Source organism: Heteronotia binoei, chromosome 5, assembly GCF_032191835.1.
Source record: "Heteronotia binoei isolate CCM8104 ecotype False Entrance Well chromosome 5, APGP_CSIRO_Hbin_v1, whole genome shotgun sequence".
In the NCBI taxonomy this organism is placed as follows: Eukaryota; Metazoa; Chordata; class Lepidosauria; order Squamata; family Gekkonidae; genus Heteronotia; species Heteronotia binoei.
Genome location: NC_083227.1, coordinates 151,099,986 through 151,107,675, shown reverse-complemented (window position 1 = coordinate 151,107,675; position 7,690 = coordinate 151,099,986). Strand labels below are relative to the sequence as shown.

The 7,690-nt window shown below is 41.0% G+C and overlaps 1 non-coding gene across 1 annotated transcript; it reads left to right on the top strand.

The window, feature by feature from the left end:
* Positions 1-2,651: 2,651 nt before the first annotated feature.
* On the top strand, positions 2,652-2,726 carry TRNAS-GGA (transfer RNA serine (anticodon GGA)). The gene has a single exon. It is a non-coding gene; the product is annotated as a tRNA-Ser (tRNA).
* The last annotated feature ends 4,964 nt before the right edge of the window (positions 2,727-7,690 follow it).

The window sequence follows — 7,690 nt, the reverse complement described above, 5'->3', positions numbered from 1 at the left end:
CAACAGACACCCTGTGAGGTGAGTGGGGCTGAGAGGGCTCTGCCAGCAGATGCCCTTTCAAGGACAACTCCTACAAGAGCTATGGCTGACCCAAGGCCATTCAAGCAGCTGCAAGTGGAGGAGTGGGGAATCAAACCCGGTTCTCCCAGATAAGAGTCCGCACACTTAACCACTACACCAAGCTGACTCTACCGTGATGGCAAATCTTTTATTGGTTGGATGTGGGCTATGCAGGATTGGCTCGCACTCTGTCTCTGGCATGCCATTGGCTGATTCTGCTCTCTTCCACCTGCCGTTGGCCCCATCAGGTGAGAACCCCACCACTGACCTCTGAGGGAGACAGTTCTCTGTTGCCAGGTTCTCCTGGGGGGCTTACTGATCACTACTGCCTCTCCTCAGAGCTTGTTGTAGGAAGTCCAGGACAGTCTGTCTCCCCCACCCCCACCAACACTGCTGCAAAGCAAGCAGCAAACTGCGAGAGACATATTCATGAAACAAAACAGTAGCAATTGCTTTTCTTCAACTGACACAAAAGGAATGTTCATTCACAGCAGGTGAGGGCTAGAGATCACTCAGAATTACAACTAGATATCAGCTTCCCTTGAGGTGAGGGAGGGAGTGAATGCCTTCACTTAGATGGGTGGAAAGACAGCAAGGGTGGGTAGGAACACTAATCCAGAGGCCTTTAGTGGTACCTTTCCAGGTTGGCAGGAAATTCCTGGATATTTTATGGTGGAGTTTGAAGAGGACATATGAGTTAGGGCTTTAGAGTGGGGTCTGCCAGACACAGGTTCTTGCTGTGGAAGCTGACTGAGTGATTTTGGACCAGTCACAGACTTCCAGCCTAACCTGTCTCAAGGGGTTGTTGTTCAGATCAAAGGGGGGAGAGGAGAATGATGTAAGCTGTTTTGGTCCCCCTCACACTGTGAAGAAAGACTGTCCCTTTCTATGTAGAGGCTGCAGGGAGGGGGAAGGCAATGGAAACCTGAAGTCAAAGGGACAGAGAAAGGGGAGGAGATAGAGTTGCCAACTCAAGGTTAGGAAATTCTTGCAGATTTAATGGGTGGGGTTTGAGGAGGGATAGGACCTCAGACAGGTACAATGCCATTTCCTTCTGGGGAACCACTGGAGATCACTCAGATTTACAACTGCTCTCTAGATGGCACCGCCTCAAGGTGGGAGGGAGTGTATGGCTTCACTTTGGTGGGTGGGAACCCCTTCAAGGTGGATGGGTGGATGGAAAGACAAGCAAGAGTACCGGGCACTCACCCAGAGTCTCCTGCTAGAGTCCATTGTATTTTTCTCACAACATAGGTCTTAATCCTAGTCATTAATAAGATATCAGTCCTACAAGACCTTCCTGTAGACCAGAATGTAGACCTGGCTTGCATGACTGAGACCCAGATGAGGGAGAGTGAAATGGTTGCCCTAGGTCAGCTTACCCCACCTGGGTTTTTGGTCCTTCACCAGTCCCAGACAAATGGGTGGTGTGTGTGTGGCATTGCTTATTTAAGAATAGTAGCTGCCCCTTCATGCTCCTGATAAGTATGGACTGAACTGGCCTTGATATGGTTTACAAGAACTCACATTGACTAAATTAACAGCACACACTCCATAGACAAACACAACAAATTAAACAGAGACTAAATAAATTTTAATAAATTTTCTTTCCCCTGTACTGTGCTTCTTTCTTTTGTATTTAGATTTATATACCACCCTTCCTGAATTCGCAGAGTTCAGGACAGTTAACAAACAAAAAAAAAACCTGTACAATTTAAAATCCAGAAATTAAAATAGCTAAAAATAACATCAGATGGCACCAAAGCAATCATACAGTATGCATCACTGTTTCACAATAAGCGGGATAAGGTGGAGATAAGAGAAAGGCTATACAGATCTTAAACTTAAACTCATTTTGGCACATTCATTACTTTGTTTTCAGTATTTGGGGATCATCCCTTGCTTTGTCGAGGTCACGTGTTCATGGTTCCTCCCCTGAGCTCTAGTGGCCCCTTCCTTTTTCCGAAGATGTCTGAAAAATGGCTTTCTCTCTCAAGTAGCTCCAAAGTTTTACTTTCAACTTTTCCCCTCCCCCCCCCCCCCCAGTAATGGTGCGAATCAAGAGTGCCCATTGTCCTCTTCTAACGAAGGTCATCTGAATTTCTATGGCACTGAATGGCTGTGCTTCAGGAAAGTGGCCCATTACCAGCTTGTTTCAGGACTTTTCTCCTGCTAACCTAAGGAGCAACATATAGCCTTTGTGCTTACATGGAGTGTAAGCTCAACAATAATTCTGTGGGACTGTAAACGCTAGCACTATACTCCCAGGGTAGAAGGCATTTTACTGCATCTTTCCCCACCCAATCAATCTGACAAGGCGTAATATACACCTTTAAATGTGTAACATACACCCAGTTTTAAAATGAGAGCCTTTCAAATTTGGCAGCAACAATACATTATACACACACACAAACAACAATAACAACAACAAAACAAGCACAGATCATTCAACAAATCAGTCATGCGCTGGAAAGTCCAAGGCTCAGCATTATAAAAAAGAGCTTTACATACACAGATGTATGTGTGTGTGTGAATGCATGTGTGTTTGGACTCTGCAATATTCATTTCCAAGGCAGACTATGGGCACTTGGGGAGGGACTGTAGCTCAGTGGTAGAGCATCTGCTTGGAAAGCAGAAGGTCCCAGGTTCAATCCCTGGCATCTCCAAAAAAAGGTCCAGGCAAATAGGTGTGAAAAACCTCAGCTTGAGACCCTGGAGAGCTGCTGCCAGTCTGAGAAGACAATACTGACTTTGATGGACCAAGGATCTGATTCAGTATAAGGCAGCTTCATATGTTCTATCACTATAGATTTTCTCTGAGTGAACGCACGTAGCATCACAGAAACACTTTCTTGCATTTCAAATTAATTTAGTAAAAGATTTTGTTTTGATCTTCCTTTGTCACCCTACTTAGGCAACCCTCCCCACCAAAGGAATCTGAACACTGAGTGAGAATTGTAGCCTGAACTTAATTGTGTTTACTCCCAAATTAGTCCATCTGAGTTCAGTGAGTCTTATTTCCTAGTAAATCTGCTTTCAGATTGCTATCTTGATAGTTTTCAGAAGCAGAGAAGCACATAAGCAGGCTATGTAACAAATTGGCAAACTTCCTTCAAATGAAGACTGAATGAATTCTCTTCTCCATTTCCTTAGGGAAATGATCTTCTCTCAATTTGCATGCCAAATGGACCCCAAATTAATCAAAGCAGGTGTATTATTTCTCTTTGAAAAAGTAAATCCAGACAGCCAAGTACATGCTTTTCAAGATTATGTTGCAATTAATTTCATTTAATGTTAAAATCTCTCCTTTTCTCTTACATTATCTACTCCAAGGTTTTATTGGAGAGGAATTTCTTTCTTTAGGATAGTTGCCTCTATGATGTAGAAGGAACTTATTGCATCTTACAGTTAATTTCCATGGTAACTAATTCACAAATCCAAGCCCTCACAAAGAGAGACCATGAAATGAAAATATATTAAAAAGTAAAAGGACAGGTCCTCTTATGGATCAAAAAACTGGCTAATTAATAGGAAGCAGAGAGTGAGTATAAATGGGCAGTCTTCGCAGTGGAGGACGGTAAGCAGTGGAGTGCTGCAGGGCTCAGTACTGGGTCCCATGCTCTTTAACTTGTTCATAAATGATATGAAGTTGAGAGTAGGCAGTGAAGTGGCCAAGTTTGTGGATGACACTAAATTGTTCAGGGTGGTAAGAACCAGAGAGGATATTATAGCATTGGAAAAAGTGCAGAAAAGGGCAACTTGAATGATTACAGGTTTGGAACACTTTCCCTATGAAGAAAGGTTAAAACGCTTGGGGCTCTTCAGCTTGGAGAAACGTTGACTGCGGGGTGACATGATAGAGGTTTACAAGATTATGCATGGGATGGAGAAGGTATAGAAAGAAGTACTTTTCTCCCTTTCTCACAATACAAGAACTCGTGGGCATTCAATGAAATTGCTGAGCAGTAGGGTTAGAACGGATAAAAGGAGGTACTTCTTCACCCAAGGGGTGATTAACATGTGGAATTCACTGCCACAGGAGGTGGTGGCAGTGTATGCCTTCTTCAGCAGCTACAAGCATAGCCAGCTTCAAGAGGTTGTTAGATAAAAATATGGAGCAGAGGTCCATCAGTGGCTATTAGCCACAGTGTGTATATATATGTATATAAATTTTTTGGCCACTGTGTGATACAGAGTGTTGGACTGAATGGGCCATTGGCCTGATCCAATATTGCTTCTTTTATGTTCTTATATTCCTTTCCTGACAAGGACAATCACTAGCCTTGGAGACACAGAATGAGAATAGTACATCCATGGACTAGAGGACAAATTTGGTCTCTTCCCAATAAGAAAATCCAGATCTACAGAGAAAGATTTTGAAATGATATAATGATCCTTTTTCAGTGCTGGAAACAGCAATACATGATATACCACCACTAAATAAGATATAATACCAAAGTGGAGATTTCCCATCCCCTTGCTTGGCCAACAAATGATGATAATCATTCTTGACCTGTCAGTGGCAAAACTGCAAACATCAGCAAAAATTATGATCCTGTAGTATTCTGGGCCTTTTAGAAAAGTTAGTCACAGTATATCTTGAGGGCCTTGCACTGTATTTATCCCCACATGTTAGAAATGACAAAGGATTAAAAAAGAAAAGAAAAGAAAAAGGCTGTATGTGGAATGCCAGGCTGAGAAGAGGAGGTAGTCATAATCTCCTGAAAAGCCTGTTACTCTGCCATGAAAGTAGCAAAACCACCTTGATCCTGAGTAGATCAGAATATAAATTCTATAAATACATACATTACATACATACATAGAAGAGGCTGGTAACCCTGGAAGAAATATAGGAAGGATTACTCCTGAGGAAGTCCATCGATGAAATGAGCCTATATCCAGGTGCTCATAGGACCTTCCTTGTAATATTGGAATGTGAGAATGGACCTCTGTGATAATATTGTTATGTAAAAATGTTATTTCTAATGAAGTACAAAAAGATACTTAAAGGGTTTTTAAATGGTTTTATTAAACACTGTTAGCCAGTACATCACAGTATTTGTTTCTTTCATTGTCTGTCGTTTTATTATCACAGCATAGTATAGGGCTGCGCTCTAAGATTGGTGACTGGGCCAACAGGACGAACTATATATACACACACACACACACAAGGTTCCCGTGCTAGCATCCTATTGGACCGTTCAAACCAGCAGGGGGCCCGTGATTGGAGCAGGACAGCAGGGATTTGAATCCTGCTGCCCATTGTTCCCGAATCCCCAAGCTCAGTCTTCCAGGCTCCAATAAGCCAGGCAAGAACTCCATATATTAAACACAATTCAGATCACATATATAACAGTACATTATGCTGATTGCTACAGAAATGTCCACTGCTAACAGAACACTTTCTGCATGGTAGGTAGGAGTTTGGTTCCTATAATCTTGTCATGTCGTGGTAATGTGGTCCATCAGGATAGGCTTCCACAGGTGCTTTTCAATATGTGGAAAAATTTGTTATAACACCTCCCCACCCCCACCGTGAGCAATTAAAAATGGTTATAAGCTTGGTATAAGTTAACAATGAAGGATTGTCCTTTGAAAGCTATATAAGGAACATTTTACAACTGAAAGGGGCTGTATGGGCAATGAAACTTGAGAGCAATCACAAAGGGACTTTCGATCACCAGGCATCCATCTGTATGGTGTACAGTATAATCTAATCAACTACAAACTGGCAATGTTCTGGAAAGCAATAATCCCTACAAGCTGATGGAAGCATTGAATGTCATCTGCAAGGAGTTCTGAGGAGATAGAGGGGCAGGATAAATGTTTCTGAGCCACAGTGTAATAATAGTCCCTATCGGAAGCATCCATTTGAAACTCAGGAAAATGCCCTAGTACATTTAAGTGAACAAGCCTTCTCTATATATGGAAAGGATGTTAGACAACTGATTTAGGGACAAAGGGTGTTTAAAAAATCTTTTGAAAAAATAGGATTTAGGAATGGATAATATAAATCCATTTTTTTGTGTATGATGAGTATTTTAAGGAAAATATTTTACTTATCATCTGAAAAATGGGATCAGATTGTCTCAGAAGGGAAAAATAATTGTTTGTAATCTTCTCCATCTTCATACTCTGCATATTCCTCAGCCTTAATGAAATAAATTGCCTTGTGGTATTTTATGCCCATCTCTGCTTGTAGACTTTTATAAATTATTATGGTCATTTTCACCTCTAGTTTGGTTTCAAGGGAAACTGAAATGAACATAAAAGGTGGCATTGACTTTAAAACATTTTTTTGTTAATGTTATTTTCTCCCTGGTATCTCTGTAGATATTAGGGGGGGGGGGGGTTAGTGCCAATAGGAAATATTTAATAAATTTCATTTCTTGGCAGCTGGTAGCATGCTCTATAGCAGCTTACAAAGTTGTTGTTTTTAATTTATAACATTTACAGTGCTGTGCTAAATATACACCCTCCTAAACTCATTGATTTAGATGTACTGAGAAGCGTATGACCCTCTTAGGACTACACTGTTATCTGAGGTTTCTTTAACTCCCACACCAGATTAGTAAAGTACATTTTTGGTTCTGGAAAGAGAACAACTAAGAAAAACAGCACTGCTAGGGTTCCAGATGGAAGGCTGGCTTTCTTTCTCCTTTACAGTACTCAGTTTCCTTCTAAACGAAAAGGCTGCAGACATGAATTGGTTTAACAGTCATTCCCTCTCCTCAGGGAATCCTGAGAACTGTAGTTAGTTGGGAGTGGGACAGGGGAAGGATTCGAATAAAGAATTCTCAGTACTGTCATTATAATTCCTAGGATTGTATGGATCAGAAATCCTTTAGGAGTGTTGTGGTGATTCGTGATACTTTGCCAGCTGATCCAGTATTTGTACTTTGCAAAAATGGAAGACAAAAAGGGAAGGAAGCTTTTGCTTCCTTTTCCTAATTGTAGCTGTTCCGTGTGGTCCCATAGAGGATACAGTAGAAGTGACACTGATTAAGCAATTTCCAGTCTATTCATTTTTTACTCCTAAGGAAATTTTAAATAATTTTTCTCTAAGGGGGTTTCACATGAGTAAAAATATATTACCTTATATATAAATCTGAGGAGCATGCGCCTTTAGTCGCATTCGCGAAAGGGAAGAAGTGTGGTCAAGATAATGAGAAATATCATACAGTTATACTGAACGCCTTTTAGCAAGTTCACTGTTTTGACACAATGTTTTAATATTTAAAATCTCAATTCTTACGAGAATTACTAAAATGATATGTGTTTTAATTTTATATGAACACATTTCTCCATTTTTTAATAATTCATAATACTTTCGCACGGTGTTGATAATGTTCCGGCTTTTCCATGCTTAAACTTGAATAACTGTGAAAACCTACAAAACCACTTGATCCAAATATGGTAAGAAGATCCACACACATCCTCAATGTGTCTGACAGCTCTGACTCTCCAAAGCTCATACCCTGATACTTTGGTTGGTCTCTAAGGTGCTAATGGACTCAAATGCTACTGGACTCAATGTTTACAAAGCGGTTGTGATGACAACCATCATCTACGGCTCCGAATTGTGGGTTTTATACCGTCATCACCTGCGACTCCTTGAGCGCTTTCATCA